At 42.3% G+C, this 20,032-nt stretch overlaps 1 protein-coding gene across 14 annotated transcripts in view; it reads left to right on the top strand.

Moving 5' to 3' along the window:
• The first annotated feature begins 238 nt into the window (after positions 1-238).
• The window catches only part of LOC138748546 (protein Tob2-like), a 30,529-nt gene continuing 10,735 nt past the window's right edge, over positions 239-20,032 (top strand). For 2 of the 14 annotated variants that reach the window (XM_069908931.1, XM_069908937.1), the window contains exons 1-5: positions 500-610; positions 8,416-8,652; positions 17,147-17,267; positions 17,440-17,474; positions 18,434-18,560. The gene's annotated coding sequence lies outside the window, so the exon portion shown is untranslated. Of the gene's footprint in view, positions 611-8,415; positions 8,653-17,146; positions 17,268-17,439; positions 17,475-18,433; positions 18,573-20,032 lie in introns of all 14 variants that reach the window. The other 12 variants (XR_011348129.1, XR_011348128.1, XM_069908936.1 and 9 more) reach the window with 11 other exon arrangements.

Here is a 20,032-nt window from a genome sequence, read left to right as displayed (position 1 = left end):
GAGACACTGTGAAGTTGCAGAGAGTGATCACATAACTGTCAGTGAGTTGGAGTACCCGATAGATGTGGAAGGTGATATATAAATGCAAAGCTTTCTTTACTGACGCGAATGTGACGTCAGTGGCGCAGAATCCGATTGGTCAATACTTCCAACCTACCAGAGGTGGCCCTCTCCCAGGCAGCAACCAATCAGAGCCGGGTTGCTAGCACGCCGCTTTATTTTTAGGACCGAGACGGACGGCGGCCACGTTGCGCCCCCTCGACGTCGTGCGTGCGCCTGCTTCCCGATGGAAAAAAGGAGTGCCGGAGCCAAAATACCATGTTTCTGACCGAAAAATCGCGACGTTAAGGGAGGAAGGGCGCTGAAGACCTTATTTTGATTTAACTGGAAGGGGTTGAGGGAGGTTGGTCGGGCGGAAAGGACGCGGTTTGGATTTTTCGGGGGATGACGGAAGTAGTCCCGGCCGCGCCTGCTCACTGCGGGGAGGTGATATAGGTGCGCCGGGGAGCGCGGGGGAGGGGGAGTCCGGGCAGCGGCGGAAACGGAGCGGCAGCGTCCGCCAGCACGGAGCCGAGGCGGCCCCCACCCCAGCACGGAGCCCAGGCCACAAGTAAGCCTTCTCCGCTTCAATGCAGCACTTAGTTTAAATAATGCCAATCTCTGGAGGTGGGGGTAACCAAAAATGGGGGACACGACCCCTTCACCCCTTTAAAAACCCCCTCCTGTCAGCTCCTAACTCCGCCACTTCCATCCTCCTGCATCATTCATAGCCTTTTAATATGTTCCCCCTAAAAAAAACAAGCCTCAATAGAAATGTAGGGGAGGGAGGAGGGGGCTGGTCACCTTAACGCCTAATTTATCCCCTAGTTCTGCCTTAAACTCCATTTTTTATCCCTAATAATCTCCCAGATCCGGATTTCTGAGGTGGGGGGGGGTTTGTAACCACCCAGTCTTTTGTATTTTTTTTATATATAAGGGAGATCGCGTTTAAATGTGTATATTTGGCCTGGGCGTTTTATGAAATAATGTGCTGTACTTTTCTTTTTAAAGCCTGCAGACAGTCGGTTGTTGACGTGTTCACTCACTAATTTCACTGCCAAGTCGAGAGGTCGATGGTTTTTTGTTTCCCTACAGATGGATTAAAGCATTGCTGGGGTCGTTTGTTTTATTGCAGTGAAATAAGTGGTGCAGGTTTTTAATATTTGGGTCTAAATGTGTGGATATTGATGCAATAACGATGTGCTGCATTAAGAGCAGGTTTAGGGATTTAAAGGTTAAAGTCCTTGGGCTGGAACCTCTTTAAGTCAAACCTCCCCCCCTCCCTCGGTTATTATCAGTTTTATTTACAGCTGTGACTGATTGGTGGGAGTAAAAATATCGTTTTCCCAACCAAGAGGCATTTTAAGGATCTATGCCCCTCTCAGTCCTGTTTGGTTTTAAAGGAATTTGGAAAGAAAAGGGGGTTGGGCTCAGGGGCATTTAATATTGAGCAAGAGAGGGAGGAGCGTCTGCGCGTGCGCAGCTGTCTTTCCAGCTGGCGAGTGCGCCTGCGCGTTGCGCGTGGTGTGTTCTGGGAGTTGGCGTTCTCGTGGGGTTGGTGGCGCCAGCGTTGGTGCGGAGGGGGGACTACATATCCAGTGTTGCAGCGCGAGTGGAGCGTTCAGCGTTGCAGTGTTGTTCTGAGGCTGTAGGACTCCTTATATGGCTTGCTTGGCTATTTTGTGTTTTAATGTGACGCCCTGGATTGCACAATGTTTATGTTGTCCAGAAGAAAATGGGGTCAATACTGCCACTTGCACCGAATGTCTGCGGAAAAGTCCTCGAGTGCTGTTTTTTAATTTGGTTTGGGGGTAATAAATTAGGCAATTTATTCCTCTAGGTTAATCTGTCCCATGCTTACCTGCAGGAAGAATCGTCATCAAACTGCAGATGTTGTTAAAGGAATTGACCCTGGCGTTTTATATTTCAGAAACCCCAGCAGAATTCGGCACATCGTCTGGCTTTAGCGTCTAGTGATCCTAAAGTGCTGCATTGCTCTCTTTCTGCAATGATTTGGAAATGTGTCGTTGTCATTTCTATTTGTACTGAAGCTGGAACCTCCAGAGCACTCTAATTCCAGAAATGTTGACTTTTTAACCAAAGGCTTTGATCATCCTTCCAATCTACTTTGTTGTCAATAATAATTTGGGGGCGTTTGTCTGTGCTAAAAGTGGGCCAGGTTCAAATTGTTCTTTCCTCTCATTGCATGATCTTTTCAATGTGGAAGTTTCTTTGGCATTTCTCGATTAACCCATTCTCAAATGCTTGATTGTATCTCCTGAGTGGTGAGATGGGCACAAATACGTCAGACAAAATTTGACTTGAATTGTGAAGCTCTGTTGGAAGGAAAAACAAATAAACATTAACAATGTAAATTTAGGACACAAGAACTGATGAACAGATCAGGAGATTCATGTCCATGGACTGATTGGTACAGCAAATTTTTAAAAAAATTCCTGCTAAGGGTATACAGTATTAACTTTTTTAATAGATATAAATTACCAAACCAAAGAAATTATGCTGGTAGTTTTAAAATTAGAGATAGGAGAATTATGGATACTATTTTAAAGCTTTGTGGAGTCTGTGAAGGATATATACTAGAATGATTTTTGGGTTTGAGCATAGCACCAGGGTAATGATTTGTTTCACCCTATTGATCTGAGGATTATTCACAATTATATGATGAGGGGGGTCTTTCTCGTTGACTTTGATTAAGGGAGATTTATAACTTTGCAGTTCGCAGGAGTAACAGGTTCCACAGGCAGGAGCTTCAATAGCCATGGGCACCAATATTGTAAAATGTGCAACTAGTTTTAGTTCTAAATGCAGCAATCTGGAAAGGATTATCTGAAAGATGGATGCAGATTCAGTCATATCCATTTAAAGGATATTATTGAAGCAAAAAACAAAGGCAGGGAGAAATTGGATGTCTTCTGGAAAGAGTCAGCACAGATGCAATGGATTTAATGTCCTGAATGGATTTTCATGCCCTTTATGGATATCTTTATCATGTGTGGATCATTATGGGTTTAGAATTTTGAGTGGGACTGAGTGATCTAATGAGAGCATTGTCCTTCATGCTGGCAGGAATGTAAAGCCTTGTAACCAATGGATTGAAACTCAATATATTATTCGTTCATCCACTGCTGATATAATCTGCTTTGAATAAAAGAAAAGCCAAAATTGAAACATTAAGCTATTTCACTTTGCCTTGTGTTAAAGGGCTGGCAGTGATGTGATGCACAATGAAGCATTCTCAAGCTCCACTTCTGTTTTTGTCTACCAGAGTTCAGGGTGGTCACAAAGTCTATTTGAGATTGGTGACTTTTACCTATTGACAGCTCAGTTGAGATAATTCTTGAGGTAATCTTTGATTTGTGGAAGTCCTGTCTCACTAATTAGTTGGTGAATTCCAACCACTGCTTAGAACAGAGATGCAGAGGAATTTCTTTAGCCAGAGGATGGTAAATCTGGAATTTGTTAACACAGGTGATTGTGGAGGTCAGGTCATTGGGTGTATTTAAGGCAGAGATTGATAGGTTCTTGATTAGCCAGGGCATCAAACGTTTTGGGGAGAAGGCCAGGCAGTGGAGCTGAGTGGGAAAATGGATCAGCTCATGATTAAACAGCAGGACAGACTTGATGAATGAATAGCCTATTTCTGCTTCTATGTCTTCTGGAAAGCTTAATTATCTTACCATGTCAACATGGAGACTTCTTTGTGGGACTCACCTACATAGCCTCCATTACCTCCACCCCCACACACAAGGATAAGATTCCTCTTGTCCTCACCTGCCACCCCACCAGCCTCCACATACAACACCTCCTCCTCTGCCATTTTTGCCACCTACTACGTGATCCCACCAAGGCAAATGTTCCTCTTTCCTCCTTCTCAGTCTTCCCCAGTGACCATTCACTCCATGACTCTCTTATCCACTCCTCCCTTCCCATCAGTCATCCACAGTCCTTCCAAATGAAGCTATATTTCACTTGTGATCTGCAGGGATCCTCTACTGCATCCAGTGCTCATTCTGTGGTTTCCTCTGCATTAGAGAGACTGGACTCAGATTAGGAGATTGTTGAGCACCTTGGCTCTGTCTCCTGCAAAAGAGTAGATCTCCCAGTGGCCACCCATTTCAATTCTCCATCTCATTCCCTTTCCAACATGTCTGCCCATGGTCTCGTACTGCCAGACTGAGGCCACCCTTAAATTAGAGGAACAACACCTCATCTTCCAACTGGGGACCCTCCAATTGGATGACATTAATATAGACTTCTTTGGCTTTTGTTTGAAACCCCCCCCCCCCCATCCCCTTCTTCCCCATCTTATCCATTGCCTGTCTCCTTTTGCGCACACACGACAAATTCTACCTAGTCCCTTATCACAGCAAATTAACACCTTTTGTTGGTCTGGATTCCTCCCCATTGTTTGAATTATGAGACTTTCTGATATTGATTTTTCCTTGAAGAAGGGCTCAGGCTCGAAATGCTGGCAATATATCTGGCTCCTATAGATGTTGAAAAGACTGACTGACTTGGTTTGCTTCTTTGTGTGTAAAAGTGATTTGTATTTTAATAATTTAGATATACAGCACGAAAGAAGCCCTTTCAGCCCAAAGCCCGAGCTGCCCAATTACTCCCAATTAACCTACAACAACCTTGGTACGTTTTGAATGGTGGGAGGAAACTGGAGCCCCCAGGGAAAACCCTCGCAGGCACAGGAAGGACATACAAACACCTTACAGAGAGCGATGGATTGGAACTCCAGTCCCGATCACTGGTGCTGTAACAGCATTGCACTAACTGTACTGCACTGTTGGAATTTTCATTCTCATTTTCTCCCCTTTCCTAATGGTGTTTTGTTGATGTGCAATATTTTAACCCAAGTGTCTAGACAGTAAATGTTGATAAGAATAAAGTAGAAGGTAATAGTAGTAGAAACAGATTCTACCCTTGTCTGTTATCAATGCATATATAAGCTTTCAGCAGAAAGAGCTAGATGCTTATTAGGAGCAGGAACTTTCTCCCTGGCCTGGCCAACAATACAGTCCCCATTATTATCACAGAGGAGATCAACTCAGAACAAAGACCCAGATCAGTCCTGCCAACTGTCTGGTCTCTGTGCTGTTGTGCTGCATAGGGGCTCTGCCTTCATTCATTCTGCAGCCAGGAATTTTTCAGAGTTGATTTCCCAGTTCCTCAACATAGATTTTGGAGATTTTTTTTTTGTCTTGGAAATGGGGTTTAGAAGCATTGACAAATATATTAATAAAATTCCTGGTGTTTTGCCTAAAGAAATCTCTTGGTGCCTGCCACATTGACCACCGCCAGTGGGCTGATATCGCCTCAAACCATGCATCTTGGCGCCTCACAGTTTGGCGGGCAGCAACCTCCTTTGAAGAAGACCGCAGAGCCCACCTCACTGACAAAAGACAAAGGAGGAAACACCCAACCCCAACCAACCAATTTTCCCCTGCAACCGTGTCTGCCTGTCCCGCATCGGACTTGTCAGCCACAAACGAGCCTGCAGCTGACGTGGACATTTACCCCTCCATAAATCTTCGTCCGCGAAGCCAAGCCAAAGACTGCAAATGAAAGTCTTACAGGTTCATGACCTACTTTGCCGACTATCCTTCACTGTATGGCATGTGACACTGATGCCAATTATTTAGCCCACCTGCAGGTGCTAAACCTAGCCTCATTTCACACTTCTATTTCTTAAGTACTTTTTTTTTTAACTTCCTCTTAGTGATGAGAAACTGAAATACTTTGTGGTGATGTGTTTTGCAGGCTCCAGTCAAGAGGTTTCTCCTTTCTGTGCCTTTGTGATGTTATTTGTGGCTAGGGATGGGTCAGTAAGTTAGTGGATGACATGAGGTTGTAGCTTACCACAGGATGTAGAGTTGGGCAGAAAAGTGGCAGATGGAGTTCAATCTGGACAAGTGTGAGGTAATGCATATTGGAAGGTCAAACCTGAAGGCTGAGTTCAGGATTAATGGTCGGATACTTAAAAGTGTGGAAGAACAGAGAGACCTTGGAGTCCAAATCCATCCATCTCTCAAGGATATGCTGTACATGTTGATAGGACAGTTAAGAAGGCCTATGGGATGTTGTGTTTCATAGGGGAATTGAGTTCGAGTCGAGAGGTAATGTTGCAATTCTGCAAATCTCTGATGAGAACACACTTAGAATATTGTGAAGGATGTGGAAGCTATGGAGATGGTGCAGAGGAGATTTACTAGGATGTTGCTGCATTAGAAAATGTCTTATGAGGCAAGGTTAACCAAGCTAGGACTTTTCTCTTTGGAGTGTAGAAGGGTGAGAGGTGACTTAATGGGGGTCTACGAGATTCTGAGAGGTATAGATAAGGTGGACAGTCAGAGGTGAGAATAGCAAACACCAGATCTGTACAAAGCGAAGGGAGGAAAGTTTAGGGGAAACATCAGGATTATGTTTTGAAGAGTTGTGGGTGCTTGGAATGCCTTTCCAGAGGTGGTGGTGGAGGCTGGAACATTTGGGGCATTTAAGAGACTCTGAGGAACATGATGAAAGAAAAATAGAGGGTTTCAGGGTAGGGAGTGTTTAGTTTTTTTGGTAGGAATATATAGGTCAGCACAACATTGAGAGCCAAAGGACCTAAACTGTGCTAAAGTCTATGTTCTATTTTGTATTTGTGGATCCAGATTTGGACTTCCTCAAAGCAGAAGCTTAGTTGCTGATATCTGAGGCAAGGTATTTTACCAACTTGTTCATGGTTATATTTGACTGTTAAGTAACTTATTGTGGCATCTTACTGGTACCATTGCCACAGCCCCAAGAAAAATGACTGCTATTCCATTATCCAGCTGGTCACCATTTTGAATTATTTGCCAGATCTCAGTATTGCTATCAAGACCTCTATTTTAAGCATCTGGGTCATGAATGATGTCCAGTCGACTTCTGCAGCTGAGGTGAAGTCACATAGGTTGGGGGAAGAAATCTTGGTTCTTTCTGGTTGATGTCCTATCTTGTCTGCTTGATTGAAAGCTGCAACCTTGAGGCAGCTGGTACAGAATTATTTGAGTGGATTGAGTGATCTAATGACTTGGGGCATTGTTCTTGTAACTAATGAATTGAAACTTGGTGTAGTGTTTGTTGTAGGTACAGAAGCTTGAAGTCAGGCATCTCCAGCTTCAAGAACATTTTTCCAACAGCTGTTTGGCTCTTGAAACACCAACTCGCGCTATCACCTGAACATAACATTATCACAAGACCTCCAAAGATCTGTGCACTATTGGTTAACCAATTCTGAATTTTATTGTTTTCTTTTCCTTTTATATTTATTATCTCTGGTGTCTTAATTATGCATATGATGGTTGCAGTAAGTCTTTCAATTACAGCTGTACGTTGCACTTGGGTATTTGACGAAAAGCTCAACTCAATTAATGATGGAAGAAATTCAAGTTTGGCAGCAAAACACTCAGTGAACACTGCTTATTTTGCAGGTGCTTTGTGTTTAATGCATGTCAGTGGAAAAAAATGTGAATTTTTTCACAGCAGGTGTAATTAAAACAACAGCATGTCAAAGAAGTAAAATACCATAGCAGGAGATCAGTCCTGAAGCAGATTGTTTGCACAAGGCTCTTTTTGTGTCATATGCGCTGAAACTTTTCCTGAACTTTGTGCTCATCTGTGCAATGTTTTTCAAACCTGTGCCTTAAAATGAGATGAAAAGCAAGCTTATTTTGAAGGAAAATGTTGGAAAATTGGGGGGTGGAAGCTGGTGAGGGAAAGAAAAAGGGAAATATCTTGTGGGATTCCATGGTCTGATTCAAGTACAGTTGGTTTTGAAAAATGGCAAGGTTGGAATGTATAAAGTATTTAAAACCATATTGGGAATGTTGACTTGAATTAGGAGGGATGTACACCGACTGAGGTGTCAGCAAATTCAACTGCGAAACATGATCAGCAAACCTGAATCTTTTCGAACAATAACCCCACAATTTCCAGCTTGGTTTAAAAGACACCAGAGTGTGTAATGAGGAGGAAAAGGGATCATATATCCCAGGGTATAGAATGATCCTCAAAACTTGTCATCTTAAAAACGGGTCGTCCTATGCAAAGAGTATAAAATTCTTACCTTGGTGGTGAAGTCTCAACACCGCCACCATCTTCCCACTGGCTCTGACCCAATCTCGTGCATGCCCTGTTAGTTATTTGCGAAGTCTCAACACTTCTCAATGGGGTCCATCTGCCTGGTCCGACTGTTGTTGACTCTGTACAGGCTTTAAACGGCCTGTTACAGGAGTTGACAGTGGTTTATTTTAAAATATCCAAATAAAATGTAAACCTTTAAATGATCACTTGTTATTAAAATACGTGATTTGCTTTTAACAGAATCGACTGGTCAGCGATAAATCCCAGATTTGGGGTCGCCTTATCAAAAATCCCATTTTATGTGGAAATTCAGGGTTGTCCTATACGTGAGTCTTCCTATACTCTTCGGCATATACAGTATCTTGTTTCTTCCTGTTTTACTGTGGAGGAAGCCATTCACTGCTGGCATCTGGAGGACCAAACCTTTGGGAAAGAGCTAGAGTTTGGAAACGCAAGTTTTCTTGGACAGTGGAGATGGTATGTGAGATGAGAAGGAATGCTGAATTTTTCTGAATAGAATATTTTAAAGTTTTCTCCTTCGACTTTGTGTCAACTGCCTTAAAGCAATGTTTTCCAGTTACTGAATATTTGGCCGTACTCATCAAAATGCAGTCGTTGTTAGGTCAATATACCGAGGATAGTTGTGCTTGCAGAAAGATTGGCCACCTCTGCACTAAACTAGGGATGACACAGTTCCAATACAAAACATTTTTTAACTTTTGGTTTTTGGTAGAACCTTCATTTATGACATTGTTTATCTTCTCGTGATCACAGCCAGAATACTGGCAGCTGGTATATATTCAAATACTGCCTGATGCAGAACAAAATAGTCCACTGAAATTGCATATTGTAAATTGATAACTGAGTAATCGAGGTGTTTGAACAATGGGTATAATCTGACCTAGCTGTGCTCTTGTGATAATCCCTCAGTCGGATTATGGCCTCTCATTCCTTCAGGTAATTTTTATACATAAAAGCAGCACAAATCATTTAAGAATTGCTTCCTGTCGTCCATTATACTTTTGGGGAACTGGTTATATTCTTTTGTGAGTGCATTAGCTTCTCGTGTCACAGTATGTTGTGTCCAGAGAATAATCAGTATTCTGCTGTAACAATGGTCTTCATTACTAAATGGTGTAGTGTCAAAGCTATTAATCACCTGGAACTTGATGGGAAAACATTTTATTTTCACAGCCAGACTTGAGCCTTTTTAAACAAATCTGGATGGGATTGGCAAATATGGCCATAGAAATATTCTAATATATAACATTTACAAATCTTGACCTCAGTCTTTGGGAAAGCCGATTGCTTTAAATTTTTTTCTTAAATGTATATGATTGTAATATTTAACTTGATTTGTAAACTGATGGTGTTTGTTCTGATTTGCCTAACTGGAGTAATAGGAGCAGAAATAGGCCATTCAGCCCATTGAGTCACCCCTGCCATTTAATCAGGCACTGATACATTTTCCCATTTAGCCCCACTGCCCGGCCTTCTCCCCATAACCTTTGATGCCCTGGCTCTTCGCAAGATTTTTCAGATGTTAAATAAACATTAACTTGTGCATTTTTTGATTTCTAACATCCTGATCTACCCAAGTTAGAAACACAATTTTGAGATCAACAGGGAACAGGCTTGATTTAAGCATATTTTATTAATGCACCACCCAACAATTTTGCTCAGTTATAGTTTCGACTTTTACATTAAATTAAGAGGAAGACATGAAAAATACTGGTTATGATGAGTGCATGATTCCTTTTGAAAGAGTTTATTTGCTTTAACTATTTGCCAGCATCTTGCCTCTCATACCTCTTCTGATGTCAGTTTTATTGAGCGAAGGAAGTGAGTGTGAATAACCCTTCAAATAGAGTCGTTGCAGCCCTGACAATTTGATTGTTAAATATTCCAATTAATATTGGCAGTCTTCACTAGTTTTTCAGGCAAAAAACACCTGATCCTACTCTTACCCAAGGCATTGAAGCCTCAGTGATCTGTTGGTTGAGGACTCGCTTATGAGAGCTTGGAATAGTTTGGGAGTAATGATATTGGATCAATTCCTGCAAACTGTTACGAGAGGTCCCTAGAGAAAGCCTCATGTACATTATCAATTGCAATTTGCTTATGGTCATGTTGTTGACTATCTTGACACGGGGTGAGTGGCTGAAAGTCTTTATTTTGATTCAAAGTGAAATCTATCAGGCTAGGGCTTTTTTTGATCTACTGCCTACTACCATGTAAACCTTTACAACCTATTCTACGGTTGATGACTAAACAAGTGGCCCCCATTTGGGCCAGCCAGGGTTCCAATCATCAGGGTCTGCTGTAGATCTCTATAATCAATGGCCACTTGTGCCAGGTGAGGAAGACATAGATACCCATAAAATGGCATGATGGAAAGTAGCTTGATTAGATTACTTGCACTAGATTGGTCAAGGCTTGGTCTTCCCATGCAGACAAGGGAGAATGTACAAACTCCTTCAAGACCGCGCAGGATTCTAACCCCTGTCCTGATTGCTGGCACTGTAACTGGGTCGCGTTAACCGCTACCACCAACCGTGCTGCACCTTAAGTGTTGGTTGATCGTTTTGCACCTAGCAGTTTGACAAACACAAAAGTTGAGGTCCATGTAAACAAGTTGCCTGCAGTCCAATAGATGGCTAGTTGGAATTGTTTATTTGATTATCTTTGGGGCCTGACGTGGGTCTGGAATTTCTTTTGGTCTAACATTGGCGCATTGGCCTAATACAGGAGAATGGTTCCAGGAGCCTGTAAACTGAAATTTGGTGGGTGGAGGAATTTTGTGAAGGAAAGAGGTTTTCTAGTTGACAATAAATCTGGTGTTGATTTAAAAGATCAATGATTGAAACTCAGCGAAGTGGAGGAATTAAAACAATAAGCTGTGTGGCTTCACCAAGATAACCAGGATTATTGCAGTCTTTTCTCTATCATTAGGTTGACACCCAGAGCGTAAACTGTAATTTTTAGTAAAATGTGCTGCAAAAGTGAGCACAGCAGAAAGTGTCATTAAAATAAGAATTTTTTAAAAAAGGCTAAAATGTTGAAAGCTGTAACTAACCACTTAAATTTACTAATTTTAATTCTGACCTGACAGTCAGGTGATGTTGCTTGCAGCACATATAGTATTCCCCTGATCCTAAACAGCTAGATGTGACCCTTGAATTTTGGCTTAGTATAGAATTGAGCCAAGAATTCAGACATTAATGCCAATTCACATGATTTGGTTTGAGTACTGAAAAGGAAAGCAGCTGTGTTGGGATAATGGCTTGAGATTTGTGTGGCTACTAACCAGGTGACTTGGTTAACTAGATCTATCATTAATGTTTTAAACTAGAATGCTAGGGGGTGGGGGGTTCAAATGACAAAGGGAATGTTGAAGGATACCGATGAGTGCTATTCAGGGTGCCACAGGAGGGAACATTGTGTACAAATCTGAGTGCATCCACCAAGAGTTGGTGAGGGTTCAACATAAAGACTCTTCATCAAAATGCACACACATATGGCAACCAAAGAATTGAGAGCACTAAGTTGGCCATTGCAAGGTGCCCAGACCCTGGACTGAATATTTTGGTTTGCTTGATATTTTCAGAAGAGGTGAGGTATCTGTTAACAAAGGATGAGGTCAGTACTAAAGAGAACAATGATTCTGACCCAAAATCACGGTGTGGAATTGGTTAGTGGGGATGAAAAATAATGACACTGATGGAAGAGGTTTACAGGCAACAGTTGTAAAATGGAACATTTATTTTAAAAAATTCACATCGAATAATTTGGCATAACAAGCTTTAACAATAACTTTTTTGAGAAGTTTTTTTAGAAAATATGAACTAACCTGGGAACTTTGGATATGTTCGTGTATTGTGAGAAAAGGTTAATGATCAGGATGAATTTGGATAAGGTGACGTGCAGAATTACTAGACAGATAATGATGTTGGAACCAATGTATCCCCATCATTGGATTATTTGCAAGGAACCATGTTAAGTGAGTCTCAAATTATACCAGGTTGGTACAGGGTTCATTGCTATATCTTTACTGTAAATGTATATTAATGGCTTGGTTGAAGCCTCTGTTATTGAGTTTGCTGACAATAGAAACCGGGGAAAACGAATGGAGACAGATGCAGTTGGCAAACAGATGAGTAACCAGACATTTGGCACAACATGTGGCACTATACAGCCAGGTGGAAAGAATGGGAGAATGAAATATTGTATAAAAGGCAAGAGACTGAAGTACTGCAACGCAGAGGGATTTGCTCTTCATTTGGCATGCTAGTAGAGCAAAAAAAAACAGGCCAATAGAATACTGACTTCTGCATGGATTGGTTTATGAAAGTAGTCTTGTCACAGTTGAGACCACAAATAATTTATTGCAGATAGCTTTGTCTCCTTAGTGTTTGCTTTTGTGATGCAGGTTCAGCCTCTTTAATCCAGTGACGTTAGGACCTGACCATTGCCGGACCACAAAAAATGTTGGAAATAGAAAATCACAGAAAATAGGTGTCAAAGGTGCGGTAGGCGCCTCGATCTCATCCATTTTCTGAGCAAATAAGATCAAAAATATTACAAATAAAATCCCATTTAGCATAGTGGTTCGCGCAGTCCCTTTACAGTGCCAGCAATTGGGACTGGGGGGGGGGGGTGGTTTGAATCCTGTGCTGTCCGTAAGGAGTTTGTACTAATGGCACCAGATTTAAAATGTGCCAGACCACACAGTGCCAGATAATAGAGGTTCAACCTGTATTTGAGAAGATTCACTAGGTTCATGGAATGAAGGGGTGACTTGTGAGCAAAGGCTAAGCAGTTTGACCTATGAATATTGAAAGAAATGGGTGAATCTCCACTCCTAGACGCAGCAGGGTAGATTCTGATGGAGATTTCCTTCAGGGTGAGTGCAACTTGAAATCAAGAAATGGGAATAAGACATGGTCTAATTAAGATATCAGAATCTTTGGAACTTTCTACCTCAAAGGATTGAATAAGCCACGTCATTAGCCCCTTTTCCACTATCATCCCAGTTAATTGGTTGTGCAGTCTGGGATAGGAAGCCCTTTGTGCTGTTTCCAGTGGACCATCCTTAACTGGGAAACTTGCTTTTCCACTGAACACACTCATCCCTGGGGATCAGAGTCTTCTACTTTCAACTGGAAACGGGTGACTTTCTGGTGTCCATTTATCAGCATACCAGCATTAGCAAACACCGAGGATGAGTTGGGGTAGAGCCGGTTAATCCCTGACTTGAAATCATGTCGTTTGACACCGGTGTTCAGGCAGTGTTCCTTTTCCACTTGTTGAATTTTTTGAAGAGGTGACTAGGAATGTTGATGAGGGTAGAGCAATGGATGTTATCTATATGGACTTCAGTAAGGCCTTTGATAAGGTTCCGCATGGGAGGTTAGTTAGGAAGGCTAAGTTCCTGGGTATTAATTTGGAGATAGTCAAATGGATTCAACAGTGGCTGGAAGGAAGATGCCAGAGAGGAGTAGTAGATAATTGTTTGTCAGGATGGAGGCCGGTGACCAGCGGTGTACCTCAGGGTTCGGTATTGGGACCGTTGCTGTTTGTCATATATAGTTATGATCCAGAGGATGGGGCGGTAGGGGGAATTGTGGATGATGAAGAGGGTTTTCAAAGATTGCAGAGGGATTTAAACTGCTTAGAGGAGTGGGCAGAAAGATGGCAGATGGAGTTTAATGCTGATGTGTGAGGTGTTTCATTTTGGAAAGAATAATCAAAGCAAGACAGATGTGGTAAATGGGAGGGCGTTGAAGAATGCAGTGGAGCAGAAAGATCTCGGAATAATGGTGCATTGTTCCCTGAAGGTATGTGGATAGGGTGGTGAAGAAGGCCTTTAGTATGCTTGCCTATATAAATCAGTGCATAGAATATAGGAGTTGGGAAGTAATGATGAAACTGTACAAGGCATTGGTGAGGCCAAATTTAGAGTACTGTGTGCAGTTCTGGTCATCAATTTATAGGAAGGATATTAACAAGATAGAGAGAGTGCAGAGAAGATTTACAAAAATGTTGCCTGAGTTTCAGCATCTGGAATACAAAGAGAGATTGAGCAAATTAGGTCTTTATTCCTTGGAACGTAGAAGGCTGAGAGGGGATTTGATAGAGGTTTTTAAGATAATGAGAGGGATAGATAGTTGATGTGGAAAGGCTTTTCCCATTGAGAGTAGGAGAGATGGATCCAAGAGGTCATGGGTTGAGAGTTGACAGGCAAAGGTTTAGGAATAACATGAGGGGGCACTTCTTTACTCAGAGAGTGGTTACTGTGTGGAATGGGCTTCTGGGAAAGGTGGTGGAGGCAGGGTCAGTTTCGTCATTTAAGAAAGAGTTGGATAAGTATATGGATGGGAGGGGGATGGAGGGATATGTGCTGGTAAATGGGATTAGAGGAGGGTACGGATCATTGCGGACTAGAAGGGCCAAATTGGCCTGTTTCCATGCTGAAATTATATGGTTATATATAGCATTGTTTTTTACTTCAACCACAGTGTCTGCAGACTTTCATGTTTTACTGTTGATCTATTTGAATATAGGATGGTGGGTTAGTGTCTGTGTTCTTTGGATGCATTCATGGGTTGAGGGCACATTAGGCTGTCTGTTACAAATTTAAATTTTGGATTTGTTTATGGGGAGTGGTGGTCATTCAGATCATCAAAGACCATGTTGTTTAGGCTATTTGTAGATCAACCAGTGTGGATTTCTCAGAGTCAAGAATGTAGACATAAACTTTTTTTTGCAGATGACCTCTGAGCTATGTTTAGACTAACTCAGCACAAAGTTGGGTGGCATTGGATTAAGAGAGTGAAGTGCAGGAGTCTGTGTGCAGTGCATTGCAGAGCTCTCACACAATGATTGAAGTTGATGTACAGATCTTGTGCATGGTTTGAGAATCAAGGAGGCAAAGCTATTGGGGAAAAAAAATCTATTGCTGATATAAATCTTGATTGGAAAATATTGCCTGTTTTTGTCGGTCTTGATCCAACTGAGTAGAAGAGGTAAAGGTTCCATTAGAGTTGATTTCCATTTTAAACCCACCACAACCAATTGTATTTTTGCAATGTCTATTCCTTTTATACCATTCCCCCCCCCCCTCCCCCGGTCACTAATACAGCAAGATCCCAAGGCATTTTGTGAGACATTGTCAAACAAAATTTAGTATCAAGCTATATATATTTTTAAGAATTAAAACTGATGACTTTAAGCCTGGGCGAAACAAAGTCATTGAGGAAATTCTTGGGGAAGTTTCGTCAAGGAATACTGTTGCTGTGAGCTGAGACAGGAGAAGGTGCAGATGTAATAGTGGAATGTTTTAAATTAGGGTTGCACAAAGCCAGATTTGCAGATGGAGAGAAATCTGTGGACTGTAGGATTTAAAATGGTTATAGGGATAGAAAATGGAAGGATTGTAAAATAAAGTTAAACTGTAAATTGGAACATTATGACAGTGTAGCTCAGTGAGAACAGGTGTCCAGCAATAGGTGTCAACTTGCTAGATGAGATGATTAAGCCATAAGCAGGTTATGAAAGTGAATGCAAGGGGAAGTGGTGTGGAAAGTAGAATTGTTTTGTACATGTTCCTGCCCCTGACTTGCTTTGGTCGTTTGTTTTACTCTAATCCCACCCTTCTCCAAGAACCACAAAAATTCGTTCTAGGAATGGAAACCTTTCACCAGCTCACACTTTGGATATGCAGGATCTCCTTGGAATTTTGCGTTCAACACAAACACAGAAAGCAGTGATGAGGCTTTTGAAGAATTTGATGGTTTCATCAAGGGCGGGGGGGGGGGGGTGGTGGTGGTGAGTGACATTTCTTTATCAGCTGTGAGTGTTGAAATGAGAGGATGATCTTGCAGTTATTGAGATTTCACTTTTGTAAGTCCATATTTTGCAAACAGATCAGATGAAGAACTTCTGCAAATTGGATACTTGAGAATCTCCAATCCATTCTCTCATGATGAACTTTCTCTGCCTGTTGAGCAGTGAGTTTCTAGTGCACAAATCCAAGTTTTTAAATTGGAGCCTTTGAGATCGATGCCAGAGTAGAAGTAATAGTTTTAACAAGGTGAAATCTATCCTGCACTTAAACACATGCTGGAGAAACTCCGCAGAGTAAAGGGTAACCAATGTTTTAGGCCTGAGCCCTTCGTCAAGCTGGTGCCTGAATAAAAAGGTGGGGGGAGAAGGGGCAGAGCACAGACTAACAGATAAGAGGTCGTGGGTGGATAGAGGTGGGAGGGAAGGGGAGAAAAATATCAGTATAGGGGGTAGGGGTAGCTCTGAGGTTGGGGAGCTAGATTAAAGGAGACTGGGATTCCAGATTCCTTTAATGTCATGTAATAGTACAGAACATGTAATACTGCACAAAATTATTTTCTGCCTGTAAGGCAGACAAGGCGTCGCACTCTTTACAGTAAGAGAGATGTGCGTGGATTCACCTCTAGCACTCCTGCAGCCTATGCGGCTGAGCTCCAGATCCAAACCTCCAACACGACCAGGAATCCTTCTTGCCCTCAGCACCCTCTTGAATCCCAGCTCTGATACGAGGTTCCCATGAGTCACTTGTCAGCAGCGTATACATGGGTTCTTTACCCACTGAGCCCCTTGCTGCCATGGTCACTTTCCCTAGAGGGTCATCTCCTCTGCTTCTCCAACTCAATGGGGGAGTGTTCTTCTCATTTCTGGTGCTCTGCTTGAGTCCACTGCTCCCCCGAGCCTGCAACCCCTGGTGCTGCCATCTTGGGCGCAGTCCTCCACGGTTACAGGATTTCACTTACAAACCCTGTTGTCTCCTTTGGCAGGCAGATTTATTCCTGTATGGAGCCGCTGGCATTAGGACTGGGTACGGTTGAACCCTTTGGAGCATACTGTCTCTTCTCTCCTGGGTCTGCACCATTGGCAGTACTGCCATTACAGTAGCTCACAGTGCTGTCATTTTACACAGGAAAGAAACTCGGTGGGGCGGAGGGGTTTAACGGAAACTGGAGAAGTCGTTGTTAATGCCGTCTGGTTGGAGAATGCCCAGATGGAATATGACGTGTTGTTCTTGTGGAATATTAGGTGTGGTATGTTTTTTCTTTACTATATTCTATTGGCTTGTTGCAAAATGGCTAAGAATTTTGTCTGTTTTCCTAGATTTGAAGAGTTAATCTGAACCTACACCTCCTTATCTCTTGTTAATGGGCTGTGAATTTGCACTTCCAAGTTTCTCAGCTGATGAACTTTCTATCTTTGTAGGAGCTGATGCTGTTGCAAGAAGAAAAAAATAGCAGGTGATGTCATCTGGGTTACCCACATGCAGCTTTTGCAAATGCTTGCTGCCCAGGATTGGCAGAGTTTATCAACCATTCTGGCAGGCTGTGATATAGCACGTGACACAGGCAGACAGAAAAGAAGCAGCATGCATGGCAGAAAGATCATTTGAAACCTGTACTCAAGCAGAGGAACCAGAGGAAATGGAACAAAGAAATTTAAAATGAGCTGTGGTCTGCTGGAGACTGGCTCAAGACTGGCTGAAGGGGTAAAAGTAAAAATGCAATATTGGAGAAACTCAGCAGTCAGTGTACTTTATGTAGCAAAGATAAAGGGACATCACTGACGTTTCGGGCTAGAGCCCTTCATCAAGGTTTGGAAAAATGTCAACAGGCAAGGCTGAAGGGTACCAGGTATCGGATATGGGATACATGAGGGTGCCATGAGGGGTCTGCTATAAACAAATTCTGTGTAATATTGAATTGTCTTTAATACATGAAAGTAAATTGAATCTTGAATAAAGTTCAAGAAATTGAAGTGTGAATGCAGGGACCTAGATCTGCTGAAGGTTGACAGGGCCCACTTGCCTCATTTGTATGAATGTGTAGCTGAACCAACCTGACTGGCTTGATTACCGATCTTAAACACAGTGAGCTGCAGGTAAGCAGAATCCATGGGGAGAAATAGTCAGTCAACATTTCTGATTGGGTCCATTTATTGAGATTAAAGTGAAAGGGGGCTGATATCACCAATATGAAGGGGGAAAGAAAGTGAAAGGGCATTGGACATATGCTGTGAGAAGGGAGAGACCGCCTGTGGGGGTGGGCAGGGGGTTGGGTGGGGGAAGAGAGAGAAAGTGTTAGAAAATAAGTACAGGAGTAGGTAGAGATAGAAACAGAACAATCGATTTCCTGCCGTTGGGTTTAAGACAGTTTAGGAAGAATGTAGTTCCTCATTCATTGTTGCACTTGCCCTGTAGACGTGGTTGGCTGCAGAAAGTTCGTACTTGGACCTGCAAACAGAGCATCGTGCCTGGTGAAGTGTTCACCCAATCTGCATTTGGTCCCACTGATGTAGAAGAAGCCACATCGAATGCAGGAGACCAGGTTAGATGAAGTGTATGTCAAGTTTTGCCTCATCTGGGTGGTGTGTTTGTGGCCCTGGGTGGAGATGAATGGGGAAAATGAAGGGTCCCAACCCAATGTTGATAGACCATTTCTACCTATGGATGTTGTCTGACCTGCAGAGTTCTTCCAGCAGTCTTTGTTTCTCTGGTTACTGATCTTACCAGAATGCTGTTTAAGATTTGTGATTGACATTGTTTTACTGTTTCAATCGAATTGCCAGGATTCATGCTCTTGATTGTAATCCTGTGAACCAATTGGAGAACATGTGTTAGTGACTGAATTAAAACAAGAAAGTCTCCAGACACTGGTTGAAGTAAAAATTCAATGCTGGAGAAACTCAGCAGGTCAAACTGAACTTTATATAGCAAAGATACATAACCAACATTTCAGGCTTGAGCCCTTCGAGGTATGAACAAAATGAAGGTAGGTGCCTTCATAGTGGGGGGGAGGGGGGGTAGGAGCAGTACAGTCCTGAAGGCAGGAGGTAATAGGTGAATTAGTGACTGTCTGCCATGCACTGAGCTGGACTATCTTACTGCCTAGCTACCTGGTGTTCCATTCTGTGTTAGAATTCCTATTAAGAATGGTTCCAAAATGCTGTGTTGATGATTTTGGTGACAAAGGCACTTGAGCTTGAATCACCTCCCTCGAGGTAGAAATGAGGAGGTTAAGGGCTTTTCATTTTGAGCATAGTTCCACCCTGCAGGGTTATCATGACTGTCAGGTATTTAGGACAGTGGCTTTCAATCTTTTTTTCTCCCCCCCATTCATATACCAATTTAAATAATCCCTTACTAGCCACAGAGCACCTATGACAACTGGTTTAAGATCTGAACTTGATTGCCACTTTCTGGAGAATTTTACCTTTAATGTTGGTCACAGCCAAAAGAAAGGTAGTGGAATTGCCAACCATTACTTAGCAGGATACTGCTATCATATCAGTTTATTCTCTTTTCGTCTAGATAAGAGGTTAGAATCTTTAGATGGAAATTGTTTTGGGGAAAATTTCATCTTGCTTTTGGTTGCACCTGTAAAAACAGAAAATGTTCAAAGATCACTTGTGGAGAGGAGAGAAAACAATTGAAGTCTACTGCTGGAAGAACACAACAGTCAAGCAGCATCTGTGGAGGCAAAGGATAGTCAATGCTTTGGGTCTCGACAGAGTTCGTATATGCAAGTTTGCTCAGTTCAAATTAAACCACAACACTGGGGATATCAGAGATATTGCTGAATATAGTTTATGCCAAGTCTGTATGTTACTGAATGCAAAAATATTCCATTGAAAATAGATTTAGATGCTTCAGGCATTTAAAAAAAACCCCAAAATAGCCAAGATGTGGATTGAGATTGATAGGAATAGTTAAATCGTGGCGTAGTCTAAATTTAGTTCCACAGGCAAGTACAAGTCCTAACCCATCTTGCATTTCTCCCTTATAAAGCGACAACCACAT

This window comes from Narcine bancroftii, chromosome 13, assembly GCF_036971445.1.
Source record: "Narcine bancroftii isolate sNarBan1 chromosome 13, sNarBan1.hap1, whole genome shotgun sequence".
Taxonomy (NCBI): Eukaryota; Metazoa; Chordata; class Chondrichthyes; order Torpediniformes; family Narcinidae; genus Narcine; species Narcine bancroftii.
The sequence above is the reverse complement of the archived record's forward strand: the minus strand, read 5'-3'. Positions and strand labels throughout refer to the sequence as shown.